This window comes from Condylura cristata, unplaced genomic scaffold (assembly GCF_000260355.1).
Source record: "Condylura cristata isolate star-nosed mole 26May11 unplaced genomic scaffold, ConCri1.0 scaffold00016, whole genome shotgun sequence".
Classification (NCBI taxonomy): domain Eukaryota; kingdom Metazoa; phylum Chordata; class Mammalia; order Eulipotyphla; family Talpidae; genus Condylura; species Condylura cristata.
The window spans coordinates 16,458,417-16,472,884 of NW_004567117.1; positions in this window are offsets into that span (position 1 = coordinate 16,458,417).

Consider the following 14,468-nt stretch of genomic DNA (forward strand, 5'->3'; position numbering starts at 1 on the left):
AATCATAAGAAATAATAAACAATTCATGCCCCCAGCACAATAATCCTCAAACTGTTTATACTTGGCCCTCCACATTAAATTTAGTGTAAAGGTATTTTGATGTGTCTTGATATTTAGCAAAGATTGATTTGTCACCACCAATTTCACTTCTTCTATCTTACGTCCTAAGACCTTTGGAATGTGAATGGCAGATCTTTTCGTTTTTGGTTTATCATGTCACAAGTTGCTTAAAATTGAAGCTTACTTTTGATAAGACAATAAGATGTTTGCAGTCTCATAAGATATTCCACCACAACACAGAAAAGTAGATGTCAACATTGGACATCATCTTTGTTTTAATAATAAAAACTAGTAATAGTTAAGTAACTCACCATCTTTTTAGAAGGAGATTTAGTAAACATTGAAATCAGTATTTTTAGTTGAATCTGTTAAAAGTTGGCATCACTCAGAAACATGAAAATGGCAATCAGTAAAAGGAAAAATGGTTTCCTCCTCTGAGATGTCTACATGAGAAACTCTTATTAACAAGAATGGAAGCTAGCTTTTTCGTATTGAGAGGGCACCATGCCATAACTACTCTTGAAACATGTCAGATTTTCCTGTTTCTAAAATTATGATTTATGTAATGTCTTATTCACTGCATAATATCAGCCTCTGCATTGTGTCACGTGATAATACCAGCAATAACCATTTTCTTTTTGTTGTTTTTAAACAGTGAGTGAGTAGTCATTTCCTGAAGTAAAGATCTAAGAATTGGTAACATCCTTTTAACTCTATCATTTTCAATCCCCGGGTTAAAAGATAAAAATTTATATTTATGATGTATTATGTGTGAATGTCTCTATATATCTATATATTTGACTAGCATAGTTGAAGTATACTTAATGAATATATTCATGTGTTTAATAAATAGTCTTTAATTTATATGTAAAAATATTAAAATAGACATGTACCTCAAATTTCAGTATAATGTAAGGAATAAAACTTCATTTTAATTTTCTTGCAGACTAAATGATGTTTGATCCATTTGTGATCGATGTATGAACCAATTCACTTGTCTCATTGAGTCACTTTTATTTTTAGAAATGTAGACATTAATCAAGCACTGGTCTTGAATTTAGAAATCAAATTATGAAGTGCATGGTGAAGTCTTGGAAAAGTTTTATGAAAATATAGCTTCCATCAAATCCTCAAGGTAGAAGAGAGTAATTTTTCCCCAGAAAAATGATTTTAATTATTTCCAATATACATTTTAATTTAACTATTGATATAATTGTGGGGGAAAATAACTGGATAATTTAGAACTCACATAATCTTATTTTTAAGAAATAAGTAAAGGCCCTCCCTGGTGGCGCAGCGGGTTAAAGCACTGCACTAAGAAGCTGAAACCACTTCCACATGAGTTCGATTCCTGCTTGCCCCGGAGGTGACCACATGGCGCGGCAGACCTCTCCTGACACGCCCGCTGCTTTCCTCAGCAGTGTCCTTCGTCGATCTGCCTGTCCTGCTCCCCACTCTGTCTCTGGTGAATCCTCTCACCTTCTGCATCTCTGGCCTGTACCCTAGTTCTGTATGAATAAATAAATAAATATTTAAAAAAAAAAGAAATAAGTAAAAATGCAAGTATGATATTGCCTCCAGCTCCCTTACCTAATAGAATAAATCTTAGTTGAATCACTTGTTCCCCTTTAGCCATATTCATGTTCTTGCTGTAGATTGAAAACTCAAAGGTAAAAAGTTAAGGCCTTTTGAGGTATTTGGGATGAGATTGGTAAACATATTAAAAGTCATGCTATTCGACAAAGTGCCTTCTTCAAGTCTCTTACTGATCTCCTATGTGATCACCATCTCCATATGGTGCCTCTGTCTCAATAAGGCACTATTTTGTCTTCCCAATGAACAGAATAAATTCATATTTCATTTTAATCTGCTTATTCTAAGAAATGACTGTTACGAGGCTGACATGCAAAATGACATGTCTGTTTGGGTGAGCTGTTAATATAATATACAGTTTAACTTTCTTCAAACAGCGTATTTATTTGAAGTGGGTTTGTTGTATAAAAGAGACCAAATTCATTGAGATTTTCCTGCTCTCTCTTTATGGCAGATGACTGATATTTGCACATAAAGAAAATATTTAAATGTGCTTTACTTTTTCATTTGCAGATTCTTTAAGGAATATGAACCAATTATCCTTCTTTGAATTCTCATTGAGACTTTCTAGTTATCAGTTAAGCTTATTAGGACTTTGGCTTTAGTAAAAGAAAATTTTGTAAGCAAAGAGTCAGTTTCAGTAAAAGAGTCTGGGGGTGTCTTTTGGAGCCAGTCGGCCGCAGTGGTGAACACCTTCCTCCAGGTGCTCAGCCATTCCTCGCATTTCTGCCTCTGAGTGTTGCTGTATTTGCCTCTGGTGTACACCAATGTTCTTGTTTCTCAATCTATATGACAAAAGGGGGCTATTTAATGACCCCACATTAACATCGTGTTCAAGAAGAGATTAACAAGATGAAGCTGAATCCTTTGCAACGAATGAAATGTTTTCTAAAGTGAAACAGGATTGGTCTCATGCATTTTGGCCTATAAGTTGAATGTGTTGCACAAACAGAGCTCCAGTTATAACGCATATATATGGGGTGGTGGTTTTGAAAACTTGATTCTCAATTTATTTGCATAAAGTGCTGATTTACCAAAGAGATTAACAGTGGAATTATTAGGTTGGTCATTTCTATTGAATACATAATATTAAGTAAATACTTTGAGTATTTATTAAAGATAAACCAGATATCATTCAAATAAATCCAGCACTTTAAGTGAAAGCTAGAATTGGCTTTGACTTGTAAAATTGCCTCTTGAGGGCCTTCCCTGGTGACATAGCAAGTTAAAGCACAGCACTAAAAACTAAAGCCACTTCAGCATGAGTTCCATCCTAACCCCAGAGGTGATCCACATGGTGCAACAGACCTCTTCTGATTCACCCGCTGCCCTCCACAGCAGTGTACTCTGTCAATCAGCATATTCTGTTCCCCACTCTGTCTCTGGTGAATCCTCTCACCACCCCTGCACCTCTGGCCTGTACCTCAGTTCTGTATGCATAAATAAATAAATCTTGAAAAAAAATTGCCTCTTGAAGTCTATTACTTATTGTCCAGAGATATTAGCAATATTTATCTATTTGGAATCATATTTGGTAACACAATACATAATATATTGTTCTTTTTTCATTTTAGAAATAAATAGCACTAGAAAATAGAGTTGCTAAAAAATGTAACCATATGGGTTCATATGTAGTTGTAATTCTAAAATATTAATTGTTGACCATGGCAACTTTCTCTGATGTAATGTGGTTCATATTCATAAGGTCAAATGGCAGGCATGATAGATGGATTGTTGAGATCATGGTGCAGATGAATGAAGCCAGATTAGAACTGTAAACTTTGTGTGGGCCATTATTTTTGTTGAGAAAGTGAAAGCCTACATGTCAAACCTCATCTATTATTCTTTACACTTATCATTAAACAGGAAAAGCTAGTGACGATATTAAAGAGACTTATTGGCCAAAAATTTATATACTTTTTATGGTATCTATTTCATAAATAAAAGGGAACTTATTTAATCAAAAGCATGTATTTCTGCAAGAGCAAATTCATACTTTTTGGCCTTTATAAATATAGATTCCATTTTCAATGACAAATATAAAAATTGTACAAGCTCATCGTTTATCCATTTCCATGACTAATTAAATCATAATGTATATCATTCCTGAAATCTAAACAATCTGTGGGGAAAGAGAGAGAGGTGGAAAGGGAGAGTGGGAGAAACAGGAAGATTACCTTAGAAGAAGAGATATATCGTGGGGCCCAATATTCCTGAATTTTACTTGAAGACTTAAATATCTAGTAATTCAAATCATTTTGAATGCTCAAGTCACTAAGTTATGAGACTGATTTATGAAAGTCAAGAACAAGGTAGAAGTCTTTTTGATTTAACAACATGTCATTTTACCTTTACACACATATATGTATATACACACTTAGAAATTAGATGTTGTTCCTAACTAACATTTTTCAAACACAAGTAAAAATGGACCTATCTTGTTGACTTTGAGGCTACAGTGTATTGAGTAGCACCAATAATTTTAGGTAGCATCAATTGAAGAACTAGATAGACTTGGGATCTGTATCATTGAGCTACGGTAAATGAAAGAGAAGCTATGAATTAATAAACACATTATGTTTGTCATACAATTGTAAAAGGAGAAGATAACGACTAATCTGTCAGTGTCTTTTTCACTTTAACCAACCTATAATAGGATAAAATATGTAAAATTAATAACGGTTTCCCTATTAGTACCATTTTATTTTACTTCTATAAGGTGTGCCAAAGCATAGACAGAACCACATATACATGCAGTCTAAGATCTCTTTCTCTTCCTGGTCTGCCTACTTCCATTATAGGTCTGGCTTATGCTGTATGTGCATCTATGTCTATCAAGCAAGCCAATAGGTTGTGTCAGTTAACTCCCCATCGCCTTCTGACATGATTCTGAGAGCAATCTGAGTGCCATTTATGCTTTGATGTACAGATTTCTTTTCAAGCCAGTGAAAGTTCCATTACTGCAACTGGGAGGAATAGATTTCTTTTTCTACTGGATTAGAGTGGTCTATTGTCTCTTTGATAATGTCAAATTTTCTTTCAGGGACCCTTTCCAATTTTAGGACAATATCCTTTGCTACTCTAAAGATCAGTTATTTCTAAGCCAGTGTCTCCTTTAAAGGACTACATCACAATTTTCAGAATATTTTTTGTTAGATAAATATAATCACAGTAAGTGCTGAACCAGTCTATTAGCATTCAAATACAAGAGAAAAGTCATACAACTGTGTTTTCTTTGGTTGTTGACCACAAGGTTTTATGAGAACCATTTTATTTCATTTCACTTTTTTCAGCTTTATTGAGATACAATTAACATATAATATTGTGTAAGTTTAAGGTGTATAATGTATTATTGATATGCTGTACTTATATATTGCAAAATGATTATCACCACAGGTAGGTGATGGAAGGTAACACTTCCATCATGTCATATGATTTTCATTTTGTGTGTGTGATAAGAACATTTAAGATCTACACTTTTAGTAATTTTCAAATATGTAACAGCTTCACAGTGCTGCGCTTCAACTTCAATCCCCTACACCACCAGGAAGGGCCCTGGCATATAATTCTTTATAGCAGTTTCTTACAATTTTTTGCATTTCTGTGATATCAGTTAAAATGTCTCCTTGCTCATTTCTAATTTTATTTGTCTTTTTTTTACTAAGTTAATACAGCTAAAGATCGTTTAATTTTATCTATCTTATTTATTTTAAATTTTTATAATTTTAAAAATATATTCATGACATCATCCTTCATTTTTGTACAATGTATGATTTCCTGGTGAAATGCCCACCACCAATTCTCCCGTGAGCCATCACCACGGTCTCTTGTGCTCTTCCCTCTCCTGTCATGATCTCCCCCCCCCCCCTTCTTAGTTCTGTTAATCTTTTCCATTGTTTTTCTTCCTGCTCTGGTCTTTCTTATTTTCATCCTTCTGCTAAGCTTGGTCTTAAGTTTTTTTGTTTTTCTGGTTACTTGAAGAGTTCGTTTAGGTTATTCATTTGATAGCTATCTATTTTCTCAACATTGGCATTTATTGTTACAAACTTTCCTCTTGGAACTGATTTTGTGCATCCTACATTTGGTGTATTGTTTTTCATTTTTATTTGTTTCAATATATTTTTATTTTTTCTTTGACATTTTGTTCTTCAGGGTTCTGTGATTTGATCTCCACTTATTTGTAAAATTTCTGGCTTTTCTTTAATTATTTACTTCTAATCTTAACCCTGTGACTGAAAAAGGAAGGCACAGATTCAGTCTTCTTAAATTTATGAAGATGTATTTTATGAACTATCATATCTATCCTGGTGAATATTCTGTATGTGCTTGACAAGAATGTGCATTTTGTTGCTGTTGGAACAAATGTTCTGTGTGTGTCTCTTATGTCTCACTCTATATCTATTTTTCAATTACTATCTATCTTTCCAGGTTAAAGTATAAAGTGGAATATATAGTTTCTTGCATCATAAGGTTATTCTTTTAAGGGTTACAAAACATTTTTTTTACTCCAATTTAAGGTCTTTAACTTTGATGAAATCCTACTAAGAAGCCTTTGCTAAAAGCTGAAATCTTTTATATTCATCTATACATACTTAAATATATGTATAGGTAAGAATATACTACTATGCTGTGCTTATAATACAATTATAATATTGCTGGAAAGTAGATAATCTAAGACAGGTCATATATTTTTAGGTGTTTTTTTTTTATTAGCCTTGTAGGATTATTTTTTTAAAACTCACTTTTTCTTGACCATTGAAAACTGAGCTAAAATTAGAGATTCTGTTCATAGGCCTATTCATAATGAACAATTGACATGAAAGCCACCAGTCAAGGCTTAAAGATCAAAGTTAATATTTATATACATTTATATTCTACAAAGAACTCTCATAAACTTTTTCTTTCTTGCCATCCATAGTAACCTTTTAAATTAAGTGCTCAGCAAGATTGTTGCTATGTGCATGCAACAGATGAGAATGCTAACAACTTTCTCAACAGAATTTGTGTATCAACAGTTTGTGTAATGGAGGATTCTTAGCTTCACAATCCTTATCTTTCTACTAAACTATACAGTGTCCTCAATTCCATGAATCAGACTTCCTTTAATAAACAAAACAATCTATTCATCACTCACTCTTCCATAAATGACATGTTTGTCTTTCTTACTTCCCCTTTCTCCCATTTGAACTGATGTGGTTATTTCTTCCTTGCATGGAAAAAAAGAATCTTGAAAGGAGGCTGATATATTCACTTTACTCAAGTAATAAAATGCTTTCCATTTTAAAGACATTCTAGTTCAGAAGGAAACCTTTATTAATGCCTATTAATGTTCTTGCAAGAAAGTAGAAACTGAATAATTGTATTCATTCAAATTCAAAATACAGAATATATTTTATGTTAGGATAGCTAACATCCTAAAGTCCCACACTTTACTTCTCTTTGCTGGGAACATTAATAGCATTGGAATTGTAAGGTCAACTTTCAAATATATTAAAAGGTTGACATCTTACCAGAACATGCAAAATTTACAGTCTGAAATTTTGCTTTATTAGAGGTAAATCAACTTCTATAAATATTTATTATGATCAAAATGAAAATTTCTTTAAATAATATGTAGCAGTTTGAAAGATGGGATTTTTAATTAGGTATGTCTGAATTTCTCCAAATTCTCTAATGTACTTGTGATTTTAGACAACTTATGTTATTAAGATAGATTGACATTTCATTCAAGTAAGATTAGTTATTCAAAGCAAATCAATAAGTATAATATGTGTGCAAAGGAAATTATAGTTATCAGAATTACAGCATCAGGTTAATTTCTCTCCTTGATATTTTTTATAGATCTTTTTAATGTTTAGCAGTAATCATTGATATGTACCATTGAATAGCATGAAACTAATCTACACACTCAGCCATATGATATAATTTTCCTCTCCATGTTCTGTTCACTATTTATCTAAAATATCTGTGATACCAAACAGCACAATGGTAGGATTAGTAGGGAGTCTATGATGAAGGAAAAACATTCTAAGCTTTCTTGACATAAATTGAACTAATAGCCCAGTGCTTCAGTTAATCAAGAAAATGTGCGATCCAATTTGTCAAGTCAGAAAATCATCTAACATAAATGGGGAATTACAGCTTGCATTTAATTTTTGAAACACCAATATAATTTAAGCCTTTTTTTGAAAAATATAAGAATATATTCTGAAAAACACATGACATTCATAAGTGGACATGTAATTTGATTATAAAGTTAATATTTATAGACCATATTTGTTTTATATATTTTATAAAGGATAATTTTTACCTCTTACACCAACATTCTTAAGGTGATAAAAAGCTGGAAAAAGAATTAGATGAATTAACCTTTATATATTTTTCCCAATTGAAATTATTTCTTTCAAAGTTCTGAGATTAAAGTAAGTTCAAAATTTGTATCAGGGGCTCTCTCTAGTGGTACAACGGGTTAAAGCACAGCACGATGAAGCTATCCGAAGCCACTGCAGCATGAGTTCGATCTCCGGATAGGGAGGTGACCCGTATGGTCTGGCAGACCTCTCTTGACCCACTTGCTGCTCTCCTCAGCAGTCAGTCTGCCTGTTCTGCTCCCTGCTCTGTCTCTGGTGAATCCTTTCACCCACCCACACCTCTGGCTTGTACCCCAGTTCTCGTATGCATAAATAAATAAATCTTTAGAAAATAAAATAAAATTTGTATCAGAAGATACTACTTAAGTGTAAGGTAAAATCACTTACATGCTACATCCTTTTACACTCATAAGTTATATTTTATTACTTTCTGGATATTCCCTTTATCTTGAGAAATCAAACTTCTAGGATTAAAAAAAAAAAAAACCCAAAAATACAATGGGTAGCCTATATAGAAATTGAATAAGAGTATAAAAAAAATCACAAAAATATTTGAGAAAAAATATTAGTCCCCCTAAGCAGAACTAAACAATGAAATATGATGTCTAAACTTCTTTATATATAACTTAATAGAGCTTAGGAATGCATACCAATTAATTGGTTTGCTTACATATAGCAACATACATATTTTATTGAGTACATTGAGATATGTGAAGGAAAGCAGGAACATTTTTAACCAGGAATTCAAATATTTAAGAGTATAATATATGCACGAAGGAATTCTTTTAAATTATTGTAGCACATCCCTAGAGGTTTACACAAAGAACTTACCTCCCATTGTCCGGAGATTGTCTGAAAGCTCTGGTCACATAACTCTTCTTTCTTGCAAGTTTTCAAGAACTCATCTTGCTTTTCCCACCTCCTTTTTTTCTGTCTCTCCTCCCAATTGGCTCTTTATCAGGACACAGTGAGTTTCTTTATATTTTCTTCTTTGCAGCAGCTAAAGCAAGCACACAACTCCTTCCATAGATGAGCAGATCATGGTGGGTATCGTGGGCAGTCAATCACTGTGAGAATAATGAAAATCCCCTCACTTTAGATGTATCCTGGGATCATGGTGCCCTTAAGAGCTCCATTAATTCTGCTGCAATTTGCCACCCACTGCTGTACAGCATTTCTGCTCAGTCTTCATCAGATTTCCATGGAGTCTCAGAAATAAACAATACAACAAAAGCAAAATCCGTCAAAACCATCTACAACTAATTTATGGCAGAAGTGGAGGAGGTAGCTTATATACAAGAGTTCAAACAAATTGAAATTGAGGATCAAGTATCTGATATTAAGCTTTTCCCCAATCCTATTTTAGTACATGATTATTTTCATCTTTACCTCTCCCCATCCTGCTTTTACTACCTCTGTTCCTGTGTGTTTCAAATGAGGCTAGTGATTCTCTTCATGGTTATCAATTGTCTGAATCAGAGGAGACCCTCACAATGCTATTAGGCAAAGCTGGACTGAGATTATTCCCTGAGATGATTCTGCTTGTCAGGTTAATTTACTCAGACTATGACGGTGGGTGTTTGAGTGAGAGCCAAGCATCAATATTTTTCAAAGATCCCCAGGGAGTCTAAGGTGTGGGGAAGCTTAGGAACCACTGGCCAATAATAAGAGTAATGGAGCTCCATTACTCTTCATCAAGTCTCTGTCTCCCTGGTTGGATTTGATTGTTAAAAAATAAATAAATAAAACAAGACTTTGCTCCCTTCTCAGCATTCTTGTGTTTGATCTGGGGAATAGATTTAGTTAATGCTTATCTGAGGAATCATGTCTTTCTTACCTACTAATGAGTGACTTCAATCTCCTTGACTCAGCTTATGGCTCCTCCATTCTTCAAGATCAGTGTGATTTATTTACAAATTGCTTCTTCCCTAGAGGCCCAGTATGGCTTTGTTAGAATTACAACTTGGAAAAAAAAAAAGAGAGGCAATATGCAGAAAGAGTAAAAGAGTGTACCTGCAAAGGCAAACACATCCTGGAACAAATAGACAATCTAATATAGCTTTCTCTATCTTGGCTTTCCAGCCTGTGACATCAGTAAGTCCTGGGATGGCTGAGTACTAACTTCTAGTATTTAGCATGGGTTCTTGGTTAAGGCTTCAAGCTAAGCAGTTTCTTTTTAATGATACATATGCCATTCAGTTTTCCAAGTTATTAATTTAATATGTCTTGAAGTCTAACATTTTGTAGCCCTTCCTAGTTTACGAAATACCTTTGCATCAATTATTTAATTTGATGCAAAGTTGTATTGAATGATTTAATAAATTAGGTGATACTGGGATTAAGTTCTTGTAAAGAATGTAATCATGATTAATAAGAAAAAGTTTGATATATTTGCTTCTATGCCCTGTACATCCAGTTATTAAAGTTTAATGTTGCATGATGACCTAATTTTTGAAAGATTCCTATATATGCAGTCAAAGGGTTTAAGAGGAATGGCACTATTAAGATGGGAAATATTAGAAAGTGGATATAGAGTTAGGTGAGCCAAGCTAAAATGGATGATTCTGCTCACATAGCTGAGTTATTAAGTCTGCATTTTTCATGCCCAAGTCCACAAGGAAAATCTCCAAAGTAATAAAGTTTGATCTCTTTAGGATCAATCACATCCAGGCAATTTAATCAATTTTTAGCATTTCTGTAGTTACAAGTTTCCTGGAAATAGTTGGGGGTTCTTCCTAAGGTGGTGATCAAGGAAACAAAGTTGATGGGTGTTCAGATATTCTGGTCACTGGGACTTGGAGTCATGCACTGGTTTACTTAAATAAACTTGACTGTGCAAATATACTTCATGAACCATATTTTATACTGTTCTAAAAATAGTAAAAGTTTAAGACATAGCATGCAGAACACTAACATTGAGATTTTCTTCAACTTTAAAATGAGAAGTCTCTTTATTTTAGATGTATGTGCTTATAAGGAAAGAGGAAAGAATATGTATTAAGGAATTTTAAAGTTCTCATGAAAGTTCCTTTTCAACCTGACCAACACCTTTGAACAAATAAGAGATTACACTGAAATATAAAGTGGAACCTTTTTTGAGAGTAAGAACATTTTCTTATGCCATTTTGAGAGGATATATGGAAATATAGATAAATATGACCATGTGTTAATAATACAGATCTTCCTCTACCAATGGAACAATGTCCCGATATGCCCATTGTAAATTGAAAACACCCAGTCATAATTGAATTAAATACACATAACCTAGTCTATTCCAACAGCTTATTCTATTCCACCTTACATGTGCTCCCAACACTTGCATTTGCTTAGTATATTTGAGCAAAATCATTGTATCCAAACACTTATTTGTAATAAAGTCCTGAATATCTCAAACCCAGGTGGGTATTTTTGTGAACAGAATTTGCTTGTTTTTACCCTCACGGGCGCGAAGCTGCTTAAGAGCAGTGGCTGTCTGCCATCGCCATAGCCCAGCATCACAAGAGTTGTGCATTGCCGATTGCTAGCCCTGGAAAAGTCAAAAATCAAAATTTGAAGTACAGTTTCTACTGTGTATCACTTTCACACCATTATACAGTTAAGAAATTTTAATAGGACCATTGTAAACCAAGGGCCTTCTGTAGCTAATTTTTAGGGAGTGCTCACCGTGTTTCATGTCTCAGGCATTGCTTCACATTAACCTTGTGACCCCCCCCCCCAATTTACGGACAAGAACACAGACAGGCTGAATTATCTGATGTTAGGCAGCCATTAAGGACAGAAGTGGGATCTCAACCATGGTAAAATCAAGCCAGTTGGTCCCTTCTCGTAAGTAAAGTTCACTTTCTCAAGTCAATTGAGGATGTTAGAGGTGGAAGCCAGCCAAAAGGGAGAGCATGCAAAAGCCAACAGCTATGTGGGATAAAGGAACAGAGGAAGATCCATCTTTTTATAGGAGAAAAAGCAAGTTTCTGCCAGTAAACTAAATGTTCCCCCAGAGCCTGCAAGTGTTACTCTGATTTCCAAAATTGCTCCGTTTACAACTAGAAAATGAAATGTTTGGGCAGGAGATGGCAGGCCGGCCTCATTGCATATATGAGTAAGAGAGACTGTCGATATGGCTGGCAGAAGGAGGTTCCATGTTGCTTGCTAGGCATGAATAATAGGGTGCAGTGCTGTCTTCTTGGAATCAGGGCAAGTTGATAAGTAAGAAAGTGGGAAATGGACAAGCCCAGCGCAAACAGTGTGAGAAATGGATTCAGTGAGTATAAGACACTATTAAATTTTAAAATGTTTCCTTTCACCCTGATGCCTCTGATTCCCCTCAGTCTCTGAGCATCCAAACTAATGTGCTTAGTGTCCTGTTGCCTATACATATTTCTTTGTAAATATATGACCTTTTTTTTAAAAAAAACTTAGGTTGAACTTACTTAAAATTCTAGCTTAGGTATAGAGATTAAAGGCATTAGATTGTTTTGACATCTCCAAATCATGTATGGCTCAACCCAACACGTAACTAATACTATGATATGGAGTTACTTTTTCCTCTATGGCTCAAACCTGTGCTTTTTTGACATTTTTTTTGGGTTGTCTATCATTATAAATCAATGTCTGTATATATTGCATTGAGTTCACCATTAAAAGTTCAATTCTGGCCCTCCCTGGTGGTGCAGTGGGTTAATGCACAGCACTAACAAACTAAAGCCACTCCAGCATGAGTTCGATTCCCTGCCCCAGAGGTGACCACATTGCATGGCAGACCTCTCCTGACCCGCCCACTGTACAGCATAGTACTTTATCAGTCGGCCTGTTCTGCTCCACACTTCTGTCTCTGATGAATCCTCTCACCGGCCTTGTACCACTGGCCTGTGCCCCAGTTCTGTATGCATAAATCTTTTTTTTTTTTTTAAGTTCAATTCTATCCTTTTACCATGTAATTGATTTCTTTAACATAATTTACCCACATTGGCTTATTTTAAATCTAAAAATAATATCCCTTCAACTCATTTTATCTGATTTTTTTTTTTCCCTACCCACCCAACTCTTATCTGGAATTGCTGACAAACAGAAACAATAGAAACTTTTATATGAACTTTTTTTTTTTTTTTAAGATTTATTTATTTGTGCATACAGAGCTGGGGTAACTGGGGCACAGGCCAGAGGCTCAGGCACGGTCAGAGGCTTCACCAGAGACAGAGTGGGAAACAGAACAGGCAGATAGACGAAGTACACTGCTGAGGGGAGCAGCAGGCGGGTCAGGAGAGGTCCGCCACGCCATGTGGTCACCTCCGGGGCAGGCGGGAATCGAACTCATGCGGAAGTGGCTTTAGATTCTCAGTGCTGCGCTTTAACCCGCTGTGCTACCAGGGAGGGCCTTTATCTGAACTTTTATTTCCAATCTAGGAAGTGTAAATCATCAGAGTAGTAGCTATAATGAGACAAAATTTACTGCATCAAGAAAAATAGCTTGTTTCTTCATCAAATGCTTTCTTAAAGGGGTGGAGGGGGGGGTGATAGTCAACTGATATTTTTGCACTATGTTTTCACTTGTGTGTTGCTATCGTTGAGCGCATGATACTAATATAGTCAGCAAGCCTCTTATTATTTGTATTGACTCAACATTATCTCAAGAGTCAAGAAAGGACAGGTGAGTTGGGATCTTTTAGTCCTCCAGTTTTACCTTTCCTTTGAATATGAAGAGATACTTTTATTCCTCTAGCGTGGAAAAACTGTAGTGCATTTAAAATGAACAACTGTAAAGCTGCAATGAGTAAAAATGAGAGAAGAAAGAACAATATTAATGTCCTTTGTAAGTTTTCAAACATCAAGGTCAATTCACAGGCTACTGGCCTGGAGACCCCAAAAAGAGCTGTTCAAGCAGCCAGTAAGAATGCCCCCATCCTAACCCATCCCTGATTACCGAAGCCACCTACTAAAATTCTTGTTTGCACTAATTTTAAAAACAAATCATGAAGGCTGACATTTGGCCAGTTTTTCATTAGTTCCTTTAATGACAGTGAAATAAAAAAAAATTACATGTCATTTATGAAGATGTGAAAAGCAAAATTATTCAAAAGTTGCCAACAATAAAGAGATGAACTAGGTGTTATCAGCCAAATGCTTAAACCAAATGAAAGAAACAAGAAAGAAAACAGGTATGGCTACGCTCACATTAAATATTGGACACCACAGAACATAAAGCCAAAAGCACTCAAAGATGTCAAGCAATTTCCCATTGCTGAAATTGTAAAACAAAGCAGAGGGAAGAACAGATTTAAGGACATATCAACATGGCCTGGAAATGCGCAAACCCAAACCGCCAGTGGGAAGTGTTAGTAAAACTCTTTCAGGAACTAATAAATGAAAAATAAGCAAAACATTAGGCTTTGTTTGAAAACAAAAGTAACAGGTTTGGAAAAACATACACCCTATAATAAAGTGAATAAA